The 18410-nt window shown below is 45.2% G+C and overlaps 1 protein-coding gene across 2 annotated transcripts in view; it reads left to right on the forward strand.

The window, feature by feature from the left end:
- The first annotated feature begins 17650 nt into the window (after positions 1 to 17650).
- Positions 17651 to 18410, forward strand: part of gprc5c (G protein-coupled receptor, class C, group 5, member C) — a 13234-nt gene continuing 12474 nt past the window's right edge. For both annotated transcript variants that reach the window (XM_065949926.1, XM_065949927.1), the window contains exon 1: positions 17651 to 17844. The gene's annotated coding sequence lies outside the window, so the exon portion shown is untranslated. The remainder of the gene's footprint in view (positions 17845 to 18410) is intronic.

An 18410-nucleotide genomic window follows, 5' to 3' on the forward strand; every position in this document is an offset into this window, starting at 1 on the left:
AGGTTGTCTCAGGTGAGTCAGGTGAAGGGGGAGGAGATTTATCACTTCAGCTTATCAGGTTCAAGTTTCATAAAATAACTTTGTGATCATTGGTGACTCACCAACAGAGAGGCGGGGTTACACCGTAGAGTTTAAAACGGGTAAAAGTGGTTCAGATAGAAGTGATTGTACCCGACCTAAAAAGCCTCTGCATGTTTCTAATAAGCTCCACGAGCAGAAACGTGCTCAAACTAGGATCAATATTGGAGATGCTTTTGAAAAATGGAGAGAGGTTAGAACACAGAAAGGTTTACAGACCCATGCAGAGCTGGATAAACACTGAAGCTTCAGAGTCCACCACATGGTGACCTGAGTGAGCATCCACTCTATAGAGAGGAGGGGGGGAGACAGGTCTCTCAAAAAGACTGAAGGTCAAAACAAATGTAACAATATATAACCTCTAGAGGGAGCACCACATAATCAGAAATAGAGACCATCTGTCTGCATGTTGCAGACGCATCATAGTGTCGATGGTTGTGGACTTGATTTATAAACTTTTCTTTTAAATGTTCCTCCGTTGTTGTAGCAGCTCTTTGGTGTCTCTGATGTCGTCTCATCCGGTCTCATCACCACACAGCTCTACACTGCCCCTAGTGGTTATATGCATATTGCATCTTGAGGACGTGTGGCGTTCATTTCTGAGGACGTGCACAACCAACGCTCCAAACCACCGCAGGATACGCAAGGCTGATGTCATGCGTTCCCGTATGCATAGTTAAAAGCAGTGTTTCTCAACTGGTGGGTCGGGACCCAGAGGTGGGTCGCTGAGCCATTTTCAGAGGGTCACGAATGTGTGCCTGGAAAGAAAACTTGTGTAAAAAAAGTCTGAGAAGCACTTTTTAAAAATGTTTGTTTTGTTCAGTTTCTTGCTTGTGTCACATGTTTTGTACTGACTGAGGTCCAAACTGAACCATTTTTCAGTAAATGAATTTGATTGGTCAAAAAATATCCAAAATTTGGGTCGTGATTTTTCCTGGAGGAGTTGGTGGTGGGTCCCGAGACTAGACCAGTTGAGAACCAGTGGTTAAAAGCACGTTTACTCAGAGCTTTAAAGTCACAGAACAGGACAAATCTTTGCTTCATCCACTTTGCAGGAAGGTTAGAGTTATTGAACAAAAACTGCAAAGCCGTGCAGAATGCATGACGATCGCTTGATTTAGCATGAATAGTTTCTCCTGCAGTGACAGATACAGAGGTGTGTGTGTGTGTGTGTGTGTGTGTGTGTGTGTGTGTGTGTGTGTACATCAAACACACTGAATACTCAGCATAGTTGTTTTTTCATTTTATTTTTTTATTAGGTGATGCAGAACAACACAAGACGAGTGAGGGACATGACAAGAGCAAAAGTATGTAGGAGACAGGGCAGACACGACGATACAATGCACAGCATAGACAGAGACAAAACAGGCAAAGCAGGCAGTAATAATAACGTTTAGCAACTTTGTATGTTGAGGGTGTTGAAGGGCCCTGCTTGTGTGTGTGTGTGTGTGTGTGTGTGTGTGTGTGTGTGTGTGTGTGTGTGTGTGTGTGTGTGTAATTCGAGTGTATGCTTGTATTTATTTTTTTATTTTTTTAGGACTCATTCCTGTGGCGCTCTATAGGAGTCTAGTGAGAAAAATGACTTTTAAAGTCGGGGTGAAATATGTGTTTTCTGTGTGAGTGTGAAAACCCTGAAGATTATAGAAACAGCATCACAAAGCAAACTCAAAATCTGTCTCATTTATGTTTTATATTTCATGTAGAGATCCACTGTGGCACTTCTCTGCACATCCTGTAGAGCAGTGGTGTCCAAACTTTTGTTGGGCCACGCAGGCTTAGGACAGTCAAACAATGGACTTAGGCCTGCACCTCTGTGAGAAGCCTCATTTGAGTTATTCACTGAGATCACATAGAGGCCTAAACGGACTCTTAATCCCAGAATCCCCTGCGGTACTTCACACCTATGCGTGAAGTAAGGGGGGGACCGGAACCTCTCTCTCCTCATTGGAGGGGACCTGAGGTAGACCCCCCATGGAGCAGGTCAGGCTACAAAACTCCAAGACTTCCATTGCTCTCTCTCTTTCCACGCGCTGACTTCAAGTGTTCGGAGACCCAAGCTCACCTCCTGTTTTCTGCAACAATCTTCCTTTGTTTTAAGTTTTGGCGCGCAGGTAATCCGCGGCCGGCAGTGTTCTAAATTCCGAGCTCGGATTGTCCAGTGAACGCATCTCAGTTTCTCGGAGAGCATCAGACTATAACAGATTATCAGAAAGATAACGGTCTTATTCCGTCCTGCAACGAAAGGACATCAAAGGACATCTTTCCACTCGACGGAGAACCAACGAAGCCGCTCTCGCCGTAAGGGACCCTCGCCGCCATCAGACGTCTCTGCACCAGGATGGACAGAAGATCTGCTCCATCGCCGGACTCTTTTCCTTTCACCAATCGCGGCCAAAGCGATTCTGGGCAGAATTAGCTTCAGAGAGTGTTTTTAACAATTGTTGATCGAATCAGAAACTGTAATTTTTATCTTTGTTGGACCGCTGCGTCCTGAGTTTTAACTGTTTAAAACTCTTGTTGTTGTTTCAGACCGCTGCGTCCTATATGTGTTTAGCGCAACAGCGTTATAACCGGGTATTACTCCTCTGATCAGAAAGGCCAGTGTAAGCCGTATTAACTTGAATTCGGCTATTGGTTTGTTTCTGTGAATGAAGGGAATTACTCCGAGTTGTGGCGCAGGAGTCGGACTGTGATCCGGCCTCTTCAGGCACGCATTTCTCTTTTATTCTCTTTTATCCTCTTTTATTTCCCCTTCTACGAACATACACACACACACATATTCCTGTGTAAACGTACATCTGGAGACCAACTCCACCACCGCGCCATTACGCACAGAGATCTATACACTCGCGGCTATCCAGACGCCTCAGAGACACAGATCGTGTAGGGCCGAACTCAGTCTCTTTTAGACCTTAAGGCCACATTTAGGCCTTTGTTAGGTGTGCGCCATCGGAAGGGCGACCATGTGGGACGAAGTAATCTTCCCCCCCCTTCTCTCTCCCTTTCATCCACACGCGCACGCACCCAGGTCTTTGTTAGGTTTGCGCCATCGTGAACGACCACGTGGGTACGAAGCCATCTCCCCCCCTTTTCTTCTTCCCCCTCTCTCTCTCTCTCTCTCACACACACACACACACACACACACACACACACACACACACACACACACACACACACCTACATTCACACCCCTTCCACAAGCCTTTGCTTGATAATGTTTGTTGCTTAGATTAGTTTATAATAGTTATTTGTTTAATTAAGTTCATTGATTTTGGATTGATGTTGCTTTGTTTAAATAAATCCTGTTATAATTTAAGAGAGCAGTTGTTTGTGATTACTGGTGTGTTTGCATTGTGATATAAGTTGGGTGCGAAGGCTTTGTGTACGGATTTCAAGCCTTCAATTTATTAAATATAGTTATTCATTATTAATAATATTAGTAATTAAATAACTAATGTGAGACTGATTTGAGTGATATTTTGGTTATATTTACCTGATTACAGGTTGGTGCCCCAAAACGAGATTAAACATAGTTTAATGATATTTTATTTATATTATTAATAATTAAGTATAATTATTAAAGAATATAACCAAAGTTGACTTGATACAACCCCAACAAATGGTGCCCCGTGTGAGGACTTCAATAAACCAGCTTTATTGCACTGTTGATGCACAGTAATCCAAACTTTAAATCCTAAAAAGGATCCTTCTGAAGAAAATTGTATTTTCTTTAATTTTTGTGGTTTAAGCAAAGCAGACATCAAGCTGTGGCTTAGTTGTGTTGTATGTTGTTAGTTAATGGTTAAAGCCATAACTGTTGTCCCCTTTGGGTCCATACAACAATTGGACATAATGATGCAGCTAGTGTGACTTTATCAAGGAACTTGTTGCATTAATCTAGATTTTGATCCTGAAGTATTCTACTAAAGGATTGTGGTGCTCCTTGTTGTTTGAGAGCCATTTGGCCAGATGAGAGTGTAACCTCATCATTGTTGCATAGCCAGCTGTCTGAGAGGTGTGAGTTCCTCCCTTCCTTTGAGGACTTGAGGTGTGAATCCCCTCTCCTATCTTCCAGGATAGACTGCAGTGGTCAGTTGGGAAACTTAGATAAGATTTACTCTTGTGTACACAAAAGTCCCGTTCCTAACAAAAGACAGAATGGGCGAGGAAAGCCCACATTACTCAGGAGCTGAGACTCCCTGCGGATTAGACGATCGTTCCATTCAAGATGTAGTTCCTAGTCTGATCCATCTCCCTATAGAGCAGCTCAACAGTCTGAACTCCTACTCCCTCAGTACATGTGAAGAGAAACTAAAGGGCTTGGTTGAATATGCAAATCAACCAACTGGGAAGCCAATACGCACAATTTCAGATGTTCTAGGCAAAATTCTCCTCCTTTACCAGCGCAAATCAAATGTGCAGAATAAGATACACCGGGAACAACTAGCCCGGGTACAAGAAGAAGGACAGATCCTGCGGGACGACTTCAAAGAGATGCAGGATAAACTAAAGGCCCTGCAGGAGGAGAATAAAACACTGCACGAAAGCAGCAAACTGGCCGAACAGAAGAAACGAAGTGATATGGTACCCAGAGTTCAGGACAGGCAGAGAAGGACTTCAGCCCCCAGATCAGATGAGGAAACCTCAGATGAAGGATGGGAGACCGAACCAAGCCCATGGAGGAGGGAGATAGACAGGTTGAAGGATCTGGAGGAGAGGGGAAGGCACCGCCGGGTCGACCCAGGCACAAAAGCGCCCACGTCCTTAGACTACCCGGTAAAGAGTGGGATGAGTAAAGATGAAGGGCCCCCGCGTTCCGCAATACGCTTTGAGCAAAGAGAACCCTCACCCTGCAGGAGGAGGGCCACGTTTGAGCCGAACACAAACCCCGCCACGGTTACAACCCTACTAGCGTGACAACCACAGGGCTTACGATTCGTCAGATGAATCGGACGACCACCGCCAGCCTTCAAGTCAGGGCCTGCGTACCAGGCAGATAGAATCTGCCAAAGATGTGGAGCGTTTTGATCCAAATAGCCCAGACGCAAATGTCGATGACTATGTCACAGAAATCGACCAGTGTCTCCTTGACCTGCCCTACGCATCATCGCGTGAAAAACTAAAACTGATTTGGAAAACGTCAACTAGGACGGTTCGTGCGTTCATGGGGACACTCCCAGATGAGGTCCGTCAGTACTACCCTGCACTCTGCAGAGCTCTGCGGGAAGAATATTCAGTCTACACAGACTCAGCAGCAGCTACCCTTGGAGCTTTCAGTGTTGTGCATAAGAAGCACGAGGCCCCCAGGGAGTACTATAGGCGCCTAAGGGCTGCCTACTTCCAAGGAAGAAAAGCACCAGGATTAGAGGAAGATGAAGCCTTCAAAGCTTTGTTCACACACAACCTGCATGACAGTGTGCGATACGATGTCGCCATGCATTATAGAGACCGTAGCCTAACTATGCAGGAAATGAAGAAATACGCGCAAGTAGCGTGGGAAACACGTCTGCGCCCGGAGTCCAGGAAGCCAGAGAGCAGCCACAGTGTCCTGGAAATCACAACACCAGAAGTCAACTCGCTAGCACTTGAGGGCGACGAACTACCGTGCCCCAAGACCATAACCAAACCACAATACTCGGGACCGCCTCGCCCACCGGGTGGGCAGCAGAGTCAAAGGGACGAAGGGTGGAACAAATCGCAGTCTAAGTATCGACAGCCGCAACGAAATCACACCAGACCAAGAGGGAATTTCAGAAATGATCAACACTCCAGACCAAAGGATAGGTTTGGCGGCAGGCCCTACGAGTCCGCTGAGGGCAGAAATATAAACACGGAGATGGTGGATATGATTCGCCAGTGCATGACAGATGTGATGACACAGATGGGAACCTCCCATCAACCATCTGCACCCCTTGACCGTCAGAGGAAACCTGATTCAGACCCGAGGACAGCATGACTAACCCAAGGTCCTTCCCCTGTCACCGCTAAAGTCTACTTCGTGGGATGGGGAAGGGAGCCAAAGGAGTCCAGGGGGCCCCCTGGAGTTTCCCCGCCTGACATTTCCCCCACCTTCTTGACCTTTCTGGGAGACCTTGTCCGGAAGGGCAAGGCCAGACGGATCTACACTTCAGTAGTGCTAGGGGGTTGTGTCAACACACTAGCCCTACTCGACTCAGGTGCCGAAATAAGTTTAATGTGTCGAGAGACCTTTGCTAAACTTGCCCGAACAATGCTCTCCCTAGGTAAACCTCTGCAGGTGGAGAACTGCAATGTCAGCATCACCACTTACACCCAAGACATCTCACCAATCACCCAGCGCGCTTGGGTCGATCTCTCTTTTCGGGAAATGACATTGGTCCACCCAGTTTACATCTGCCTCCTGGATACAGAACCACTTCTCATCGGTCAAGACCTCTTAGATCGGGTGGCACCTCTAATTGACTGTCAACGGGGACATATTTGGGCTCAGGTAAATGTACCCAAGCCATTCTCGCCCGATAGCGGTCAAAACCCCGGAGGGGGACAGGTGGCCATCATCAGAAGGTCGGGCGCTACCATACCCATGCTTATGCCCCCTTTTGAACCAGGCCCCAGGACTGACCTCCCTCAACCGGCTCCATCCCCAGTGGTTGTGTCAATTCCATTCCAGGCACATCAGTCATTTCTTTGCTCACTAAGGAGCACCGACTCGTCATTGTACAGCCCCCTGTTGGTCGAAAAAGTCCGGTTGCATGGTCGCGAAATTTCAGAAGCTATGCTGACACTCTGGTCCGAAAAATCAGCAATAAGTTATGACCTGTACCAGGATCTGTGCAACCACCCTGTTCCCCCAGTGTTGGTACCTTGGAGTCACCGCATCTTGTCTGCGGACTCCCCGCAAACTCTTCTTAAATCTTAAAATCTTCTTAAATTGGACAACCGATCGACCTATCTGCTTGTCCAAAATCTCACCCATACCGCTGTTCAGGTGGAAGCTCGGCAACCACTCGGGATGCTGATCGACATTTCGTTTCACAATTTTGAACTGACTATACCTGTCATCGGGGAGCTTCCACCGTCCTTGAGCAGGATTGACCCCTCCAGCCAAGTCAGTTTCACCTTCCCGACTAACATGATCAAAATCGCTCGCCATGAGATGTTGCAGGATGAAGCCATCTGTAGCGCCTCCTTGAGCGATGAAGGCGACATGGTTGTATATGCCTTGGCCGCACAGCCGGCAAGCACAACATCAAATGACTCCAGCCCCGAACCATATCTCGGCTTCGAGTCAGAGATCGAACAGCAAATAGGAAAGGCAGATGCACTAACCACAGAAGACCAGAAGGACGCACTTCGGAGTTTATTCCGCGACTTCCAGTCTATCTTTTCACGTGACTCCCAGGACTGTGGAGTCACCAACCTTCACACAGTGCGTATCCCAACGGACCCAAAGGCCCCACCAACATTTGTACGACAGTACAAAATCCCATTGGCGGCATACAAATCTATCCAGGAAATCTTGGATAAGCTGCTTGAGAAGCAGATCATAAGGGAGTGTAACTCAACGTACAACTCCCCCATCTGGCCGGTGCTGAAACCTACTGGAAAGTGGCGCTTGACCATCGACTACCGTCGAAAAACAAGTCCCGCTTTCTCGCTGGCCTATGATCCATTTGGATCAAGAACTGTCCAAGGTAAAGGGGGCTCGCTTCTTCTCAACCGTGGACGTGGCCAATGGTTTCTGGACCATGAGGGTGGACCCAGCCGACCAGTACAAGTTGGCTTTCTCCTTCGGCAACCGTCAGTACACCTGGAACCGTTGCCCCTTCGGGTACTCAAACTCCCCAGCCGAGTTCAACATCTTCCTCCACAAGGAAATGAGCGACGCCGCAGCACGTGGTAATCTCATTTATGTGGATGACATCCTGATGAGAAGCTGTTCATTCGATGAACACCTGACTGAGATCCGCCATGTACTCAACCAACTCTCTAACGCAGGCGCCAAACTGGCGATTGCCAAGGGCCAATGGTGCCGCACCAAGGTTGAGTACGTTGGTCTGACAGTAGGGGCTGAGGGCATCGAACCCCAAACAGGGAGGATCCGAGCCATCCAAGACATCAAGGCTCCCACCAACGTGTCAGAGCTGAGGAGCTTCCTTGGAGTCTGCAATTACTCTCGGCAGTTCATTGAAGACTACGCAGAAATAGTAAGGCCAATGACAGAACTCCTGCGCAAAGACAAGGCGTTCGAGTGCAGCAAAGGGCAGGAGCAATCGTTCATTCAAATGAAAGACAAACTGTGTTCGGCTCAATGCTTAGCCTACCCAGATAAAGACAAAGAGTTCTACCTGGAGGCAAGCTTTTCTCCCCAATGCCTCAGTGCGGCTCTAGCACAAATGCATGACACCGACAAGAGGGTGGTGGCCTATGCAAGCCGACCTCTAAGCGGCGTGGAAATTAAGTTTTCAGACTGTGAGAAGGCCCTCCTGGCCACTGTCTGGGCGGTGGAACACTTCCGCAGTTACATCGGAGGACAAAGGGTGATCATTGAAACATGCCATCAACCCGTTGCCTTCCTTAACAGCCAACGACTGCGGGAAGGACGGGTCACAAACAGCCGTATTGCCTCCTGGATGATGGCATTACAGGGCTACGACATCGAGGTCAAATATGCACAGAACCTGAAAATGGCCCTGGGCCAGGGGCTGGCTGAATGCCAACACTGTGACTGCGAAGAATCTCCAAACTCCCAGCCTGTTTCAGTCACTTCCCCTACAATACCCTCAAATCACCATTACTACGATGAGAACATCTGCCAAGCTCTCCCCAAGGTCTTCGTGGATGGGTGCTCATTTCAACACGAATGCATGGATTGGTCACCAGTCCGAACAACCGGACCACTACCAACTCGGGCCCAAGACCAGTCAGTATGTCAGTATTATTTCGCAACTAGTGGTCTGCTCTGACTCCAACTACGCTCGTCATAGTTTCATCTCCCATTTCCCGGTCTGGAAAGGAAATGACATGAAAAATGCGAGGAACAAGGAGGTCAAGCACTCTGAGCTGTTTCTGGCATGTGACCAGCTTGTATCGGAACGAGGCATGACTGTATATTGGAAGAAGGTCAAGGGCCACTCCCGGATTTCAGGCCCGGACAAGGACGGCAACGATGAAGCCGACCGCTTAACCAAGTTGGGTGCGATACAGGGTACACCCTGGTGTTTCAAGACCACGTGGCTCCCAGAACCGGAAGCAAAGCAGGTTAACAGGTTCCGATGACGTGAGGGCTCTCCACGCTGACCTGTCACACTTCAAACTAGAAAAGGACTTGTTGGTCTACACCTGCGGGAAACAAGGGCCACCCCGTTGGGTCGTACCAACCGACCATAGGGGGGTGATGCTAGCCCACGCCCATGACTCTCCGATTGGAGGACACCGGGGATACAAAGCGACCCTCGCCACCCTGAGACAAGTGGCATACTGGCCAACAATGGCCCGAGATGTTAAGGCTTATACACAAGGATGCCTGGTCTGCTGCCAGTTCCAGCCCTCTCAACCCCTGGGTCGAGCCCCACTCCAACGCAAGGGAATCACATTCCCCTGGTCAAACCTTCAGGTTGACTGGATCGGCCCAGTCACGAAATCAGCACGAGGTAATAAATACCTCCTTACAATCACATGCGCCTTCACTAAGTGGGTTGAGTGTCTCCCGGCACCCAATGACACAGCCATGACAACGGCAGTATTACTGCTGAATCATGTGTTCAGCCGGTGGGGACTTCCCCTCTCCGTCGACTCGGACCGGGGCACGCATTTCACGTCCAGTGTAATGACATCTCTGTTTGACATCCTGGGGGCGGAGGTCAAGTTCCACATCTCTCACCACCCCCAGTCATCAGGCCAAGTTGAACATGCTAACCGCACCATTGTCAACATGCTCAAGAAATACGTGAGTAGCAATGGTAAAGATTGGGACATTAAACTCCCTCTCGTACTAATGGCCATCAGGGCGACCCCGCATCGGTCCACTGGGGTAACACCATTCGAAATGATGACGGGGAGGGAAATGACTCTTCCCCTGCATGTTCTCTACCAGCCAGAGGACATCAGCGTGGCTACTGCATACACAGCACACCAATACATCTCAGACCTGCGCGACCACCTCAAGGTGACATTCGCATGGGCCCAGGGGAACCTGGAAGCCTCAGCTAAAGGAGCCAAAGCCTACTATGACAGGAAGTCATCTGATCGAGAGTACCAAGTAGGCGACAGGGTTTTCTACTTCAAGTATGCACAACCCGTAGGAATCTCAAAGAAATTCCTCCCGAGCTGGTTAGGTCCTTTCGAGATTGTAGGGAAGCTGTCACCAGTAGCTTACCGTATCAGGGTCTCAAGGCCAAAGCAACAACCCACATACAAATGGGTCCACGCAAAGCAGATCAAACCATTTAAGTCGTATCCACATGCAGAAAAGGAAGCGGATGACACACCTGACGGAGGGACGCAAACCCCACCTCAGGATCAATAGCACCCCTCCGTAAAACCTTGGAGCTAGTAGCATGACTTAACTCACTGACTAACTGGCACTAACTCCAACCGCTATCCATCCATAATTGTACTTTGGTTTATTTCAGGATGGAACTCCCCCTGAACCTCGGCCTCCTACTGATCCTACATGTGGTCAGCTCCGCAGAAGTTGTAGAACCAAGGCCACCGACGGGTACGGTTCTTCAAGAGACACCTGGGCTTCTGATCACCCACTGCGGCATCTACACCCAAAGAATCTATGTACGCCTTGATCCCTGGGATGTATACCGCAAACACATCCGTCTACCCCCACAACTAACTGAAGGGAGATTAAGTGGAGCCCAAGCGCACAACACAGTCAATAGAGCGAAACAAACCACTATCCATATTCTCGAACAACTGCAAAAGTTCTTAGTTACTGAGGAAGACCTCAGCGGGAAACAGCGGCCAAAACGGTTCCTCGGCGGTTCTCTGTGGGCCTCTCCGCTGCTAACACAGTTAGCCTCAGCACTCTCCAGAGACATATGAGCGAACTTAATGATGAAATGCCAGAGATCAGACAGAGACTCTTTTCACAACAAGAACAGCTACAAGACCTTGGAAAGACCATCCAGGGTACCATAGTGACCGTTAACTTACACTCGACCCTCCTTAACAACACCTTGCATGCTCTAGACACCCTGTCAGTGGTTGTAAAGGAAGATATCATCTATGTAAGGGTAATGAGGGATGTGATGCAGGATCTGATTCGAGAAGTGAGCTTATCAGTAAATAATCTTAGCGGAGGAAAGATCCCAGCCTACCTGGTTTCCTTGAACCTGGTAGAACAGATACTGAAAGCAGCCACTACCACTGTGGTACAACCCTCACAGGTACACCTAGCATACAGCCTTGGTAGTGCAGTCCCCATTGCGGTAGATCCCGAAAATCTAGAAATAGGTTTTATTCTTAACCTCCCTATCATAGAATGACAGAATATATATAGAATGAAATCTATATTGAATGTTGGCTTTTGGAAGGGTAACACACATGTATATCTCAAAACACCATCCACCATCGCATACCATGATGAAGATCCTTCACTCTACCTCATTCCCAACCTAAACATGTGCACTAAAACTAAGAACATCCACTGGGTTTGCCCAAGCAACCCCTTTATTAGGGATGTCACCACCTACCTCTGTGGTTTGAGGGCTGACTCCCCTGAGCAGAAATGTCAGGGTAGTATGTCTACACGAGACGAGGAAGCTGAAACCAAAGTAGAAAGAGCAGGATATCGGTGGCTCGTCAGCACGCCTGTCACCGAAGCTTTGATGTCTTATGACCGCCATGATACAGTCACTAAATTAACTTTACCAAACCAGACAGTCTTCATGACTGTCCCCCAGGGAGCCACTGTGCACATTAATGACATTGTCCTCCATCACCTCGACCCATCCCGACATGATACGGAGATCGAGATCATGGACGCATTTAAGGGTTACAATCTCACACTCGACACAACCCTGCAACAGCAACTCAGAGCTGGGGGAACTAAATTGATTCAGTTCAGCCTTAAACCGACTGGACTCACTACCAAATTTAGTCAAATGATTAGGCCGGCACCTAGACAAAGCCAGCCTATTAGTGAGATTGCACTAGGGCTTCTGCTTAGTGGCTGGATCATCACGGCTGTGGTGGCATATGTAATGTATAAATACATTAGGAAACTGCAGGCCAAACTAGACTCAATCATGCTCATCCAGCCACGTTTCACACAGACTAAAACCACTCCACTGGTAGACTCCAGCCTACTCTAGGAGTAAGTCCTAACAACCTCCACTGTTCTTTCTTACCCTGTCCTCCCCTCTACTTTACCTTCATGTTACCTTATTGTTTTACCTTTTCCATTTTAAAGAATGCACCTTGAGTAGCAAAGCTTTGCTAATGCCTGGTTATGTTTTATGCCTAGCTTTAGACATAGTTAGACAGTCTGCCCAGACTTTGCCTCAGTGTCTGCCCAGACCGAATGCCTCTCAAAATGTATAGACTTTTGCTCACTAACTATTTGAACATTTGTCTCCTAACACATGGACTGTTGGCCCTATTTGCCCTAAAGACCGCGACCCGCAATCCCATTCTTCAGGACAAAGGGGGGATGTTGGGCCACGCAGGCTTAGGACAGTCAAACAATGGACTTGGGCCTGCACCTCTGTAAAAGCCTCATTTGAGTTATTCACTGAGATCACAAAGAGGCCTAAAAGGACTCTTAATCCCAGAATCCCCTGCGGTACTTCACACCTAAGCGTGAAGTAAGGGGGGGACCGGAACCTCTCTCTCTTCATTGGAGGGGACCTGAGGTAGACCCCCCATGGAGCAGGCCAGGCTACAAAACTCCAAGACTTCCATTGTTCTTCCTCTTTCCACGCGCTGACTTCTGGTGCTCGGAGACCCAAGCTTATCTCCTGTTTTGAGGCTTAATTAGGTCTGGGCAGAATTAGCTTTAGAGAGTGTTTTTAACAATTGTTGATCGAAGCAGAAACTGTAATTTTTATCTTTGTTGGACCGCTGCGTCCTGAGTTTTAACTGTTTAAAACTCTTGTTGTTGTTTCGGACCGCTGCGTCCTATATATGTTTAGCGTAACAGCGTTCTAACCGGGTATTACTCCTCTGATCAGAAAGGCCAGTGTAAGCCGTATTAACTTGAATTCGGCTATTGGTTTGTTTCTGTGAATGAAGGGAATTACTACACACACATATTCCCGTGTAAACGTACATCTGGAGACCAACTCCACCACCGCGCCATTACGCACAGAGATCTATACACTCGCGGCTATCCAGACGCCTCAGAGACACAGATCGTGTAGGGCCGAACTCAGTCTCTTTTAGACCTTAAGGCCACATTTAGACCTTTGTTAGGTGTGCGCCATCGGAAGGGCGACCACGTGGGACGAAGTGATCTTCCCCCCCCTTTCTCTCCCTTGCATCCACATACGCACGCACCCGGGTCTTTGTTAGGTTTGCGCCATTGTGAACGACCACGTGGGTACGAAGCTATCTCCCCCCCTTTTCTTCTTCCCCCTCTCTCTCTCTCTCTCTCGCTCACACACACACACACACACACACACACACACACACACACACACCTACATTCACACCCCTTCCACAAGCCTTTGCTTGATAATGTTTGTTGCTTAGATTAGTTTATAATAGTTATTTGTTTAATTAAGTTCATTGATTTTGGATTGATGTTGCTTTGTTTAAATTTATAATGTTATAATTTAAGTGAGCAGTTGTTTGTGATTACTGGTGTATTTGTATTGTGATATAAGCTGGGTGCGAAGGCTTTGTGTACAGATTTCACGCCTTCAATTTATTAAATATAGTTATTCATTATTAATAATATTAGTAATTAAATAACTAATGTGAGACTGATTTGAGTGATATTTTGGTTATATTTACGTGATTACAGGTTGGTGCCCCAAAACGAGATTAAACATAGTTTAATGATATTTTATTTATATTATTAATAATTAAGTATAATTATTAAAGAATATAACCAAAGTTGACTTGATACAACCCCAACACTTTTTTGCTTGCGGGCCAAAATTGTCGTGTTAGAATCACTCGCGGGCCACAGGTTTTGTTTTTTAAAATACAGTTTTAAAAATAGTAAGGCTTTGTAGATCAGAATCAAAAGGCTCGCTAAAGAAACCCTTTAATAAAAGGAAATCAAATATTTTGATTTCTTCGTTCTACTTTATTTGTTTTTTTCTCAGAATCAAGCCTGTAACGTGGTTCATGTTTTTGGAAAAGCTTTCTGCATTTAGCTCAGGTCATTAAATGGTTAAACAACAGTCTGCTTGTTTGCAAAAACTTTACATAAGTTTTTTTTCACAGTTTAAAAAAATGTGGAAAATAGTAAAAGCTGTAGATTTAAAAAAAAACAACAACATACACGTTACTGAACATTTTCTATTTTAGGAATATTGTTCAGCACTTGTTAACATGAAAAAGAAAAATAAGATAATGTGCCGATCTTAATCAAAATCTTCTGATTCTTCATTTGAAGTCACGAGCCGCAAAAAATCCCCTCAAGGGCCGCAAATGGCCCTCGGGCCGCACTTTGGACACCCCTGCTGTAGAGTTTTAGAGAAAGGTCAGACAGTAATGAATTTGTCCCTGCAGAGCTCCTCCTCTCTCATGTCTCTCTGGGGGTTTTGGTACGAGGAGACGGTGAATCAGTCTTTAATGACATAATGTGAGGACGAGCTCTGAAAACGTGGAGGCAGAGCTGGAGGTCAAACTCATGCAGGGAAAACCGGTCTGATCTGCATCTAGTCTACATCTGAAAAGATAAACCCCGGTCCTTTACTGGAGGATTACAAAAGCTGGATCCTCTCTCTCTGTGTGTGTGTGTGAGTCATACAGTAAAAAAAAAAGAGTCCAAACAAGATGCTGTACCACTCTGTCTGCGGTGAGGCGGTGCGTTCACTGAGGGAAATGAAGCGGGGAAAAATCAGCTCTTGAGCAACAAGTGTGAGTGAAAGTAAACTGGAGGAACATATGAGGAGCAGGAGGAGCTTTTCTCTGAGTGAACTACCGCTCCTTTAATCATTGACAGAGCGCTCAGACGCACACAAATCATCACTCTTACTCTGATCTTTAAAATCTCTGTCAAAATAAGAGCACACACTGTCGGCCTAATGCTGCAGATTTATTCAAATTAGAGGAAGAAATTCATGATTTTCTTTCTGTCGGTTGTGATTTTTAGAGGATGCCTTAGTCTTGTCTTTAAATGTTTGTTTTTATGACACATATCAACATGTATTTTCAGAGAAATATCCTAACTGAAGACAGTTTGATGAAATGTAAATATACATTTTCCTAAATCCACCCAGAAGGTATGGAGGACTAAAAGTGCCAAAATGAAATATATAAATATATAATTCATTAAATCATTAAATGTGTCATCAATTATTTAATATTGGAAATAAATCAACAAATATATAAATAAATATATAATTATTTAAATAATTAAATGCATGTTATTAAATAATTAAATAATTATTTAAATATGTCATTAATTATTTAAAATTGGTAATAAATAAATAAATAAATAATTTATGAAATACATAAATAATTAAATAAATGTTTAAATAATTATTTAAAATGTTCATTCATTCTTCTTGGAGTTATTTCCGGTCTCTCTGACCAAGATATTGACCGAAGAGTGTTCACAAACTTAGAAGAAGTTGTCCAGCGCTTCTCCGGTACGGGGCCGCAGCACACACCCGGAGCAGGGCGCCCGGCTTTTGACATCCCCACTGCCGTTCTACAGCATCGTGTCCGGTGTGGGCTACCAGCTCATGCGGATCCTCTGTGATTGCTGCCATGTTTGTTTGTTTGTTTGTTTGGTGGGAAACCGCCTATTCTGGCAACCCTTCAGACCAAAGCAATGGTTTGTGACTCGATCAGCGTTAATCCCGCCCACTGAGTTTGATGGGAGAGGATGACAGATAAAATTATTTCATGATGCACTGCTGGAGCAGGAAACATGAAATAATTAAATAAATAGTGGAATAAATAGATGTGTTTTTACATAGAATGAATGAACATTTTAAATAATTATTTAAACATTTATTTAATTATTTCTGTATTTCATAGATTATGTATATATTTATTTATATATTACCAATTTTAAATAATCAATGACACATTTAAATAATTATTTAATAACACATGCATTTAATTAATTAAATAATTATATATTTATTTATATATTTGTTGATTCATTTCCAATATTAAATAATTGATGATTTGATTAATTATATATTTATATATTTCATTTTGGCACTTTGAGTCCTCCATAAGAAGATATCAAGTGACATCAGTGATCTTATGAGGCCGTGTTTGAAAAGGAGAAATAAGTTGCTTCTTCAGCGCCCCTTTTTGTTCAGATCACGGAAAGACTTCATTATTATTATTATTTGGTGAAAGCTGCACAATTTGTTCAGGGCCACAAATACCAGAGACAAGAACACAACTCTAGGGAGAGAGATATCGTCATTTAGAGAAAAGAGAAGAGAAATATAAAATCTAATAATCCTGAGAAGAACTCAATGAGATGAACTTTGTTGTTCCAGTGGGACGTTAAGCCTCGGACTTCAAAGTGCTCTGAGCGAGTCAGAAAATATCAAAGTACATTTGGGGCGGCTGTGGTCCAGCGGTAATGTCGGTCGTCTCTGAACCAGAGGCTCAGGGGTTCAATCCCCAGCTCCTGCAGCTACATTACTTCTGATGGACTCTTTACTCAGCAGCCTCTACCATCAGTGTGTGAATGTGTAGGTGTGACCTGCGGTGTAAAAGAGCTTTGAGAAGTCAGAAAAGGAGAAAAAGACGATACAAGCTCAAGTCCTTTTCCATTCGTTCATCAGTAAAACATGTCCAAATAAATGTTCATTTAATTCTGTACAAAGTAAATAACCACCCGCTCTGACTCTGGGTGAAATATTCAGCAGGTTGGGTTCTCACATGCAGCTCCTCCTGTAAATATCAGGAGTTTTTCAGGAGTTTTCTGCCCGTGTGAAAGCCCCTATCAGTTGCTTTAATCTTCAGCACTTCATTGTGACTTTGCACTTGAGCTGAAATAATTCATTTAACTGATAAAGTTAGGAAAACTTGACCTTTTAATGACAATGGGATTTTTTTCATTTTCTGTACTTTGCTGCCAATTTAATGTGGCTGAACCTCCCTGAACTGCTGCTGGGGTATTACCACTTTTTCACCACCAGGTGTCACCCCCACCCCACACTGAGGTCAGAGGCTTTAGAGAGACTGAAATTACATTTGATGGAAAACATGAAATAAAATACAATTTAAATTTCTACACGCAAAAGAATCAGGAATAGAGAAGCTGAAGAGCTTCTTAAGGTAGGACTTTTATTATAAGATATTGAAACTGTGTGTGTGTGTGTGTGTGTGTGTGTGTGTGTGTGAGAGAGAGAGAGAGAGAGGGAGAGAGAAAGAGAGAGAGAGAGCTCGTCACATCAGTCTGCTCGCTCAGAGAATCGCTCCTGTGGTTCTTTAACTTTTTCTCAGCCGCTTTAACTTGAAGTGGATTCCTCTTAGACCAGTCTGATGTGGACTTAAACCAGACTCGGACGTGGTGCTGCAACTTTTTGTAGACTCTCTCAGAGGATTTAGTGTCCAACCTGCAGTCTGGAGGAGCAGGTGGTGGAGACACGTCACAGAGAAAACCAGCCACACAAAAACATCCAGGTAGGATCTCATTTTAATCACATTTGACTTTTTGATGTTTTTTCTGCATATTTGGAAACATACATGAACATTACAGGGGGAATGTGTGCATTCAAAATGTAGTTTTGTAGTTTTCTGATTAAGTGTACCTGCTTGTATTAGGGATATTTAGGATGTTATTGTGGGTCTAACATGCAGATTATTATGTGTTCAGATGATGTTGTATCCCTGAAGTTAGAGTGAATTCGGTTAATAAAGGATCAGATGCATTACCTCATGTTAGAGTGAGAAATGTTCATATGAGGAGGAATAAGAAACATATTTCGTTTCATGTAAGTCCTCCTTTTAAATTAATTTTGGTTTTGTCTTTGCAAATGAACGAGCTGAGCTGCAGATGCAGATGTGCAGTTTTTACAGCTGTTAGTGTAAACAGAGTGGCAGTACTAAAGTTATAAACTTTAATCATAAACCATGTAGATAGATACCTGTTTGGATACTACGGAAGCCCTAAGCGGACAAACATCCTTACATCTTATTTTAACTCTGTGTTCCTGTGACAACGAGGACAGTTTCTGCTCTTTCCTCAA

The sequence above is a fragment of the Labrus bergylta genome, chromosome 21 (genome assembly GCF_963930695.1).
Source record: "Labrus bergylta chromosome 21, fLabBer1.1, whole genome shotgun sequence".
NCBI classification, from domain to species: domain Eukaryota; kingdom Metazoa; phylum Chordata; class Actinopteri; order Labriformes; family Labridae; genus Labrus; species Labrus bergylta.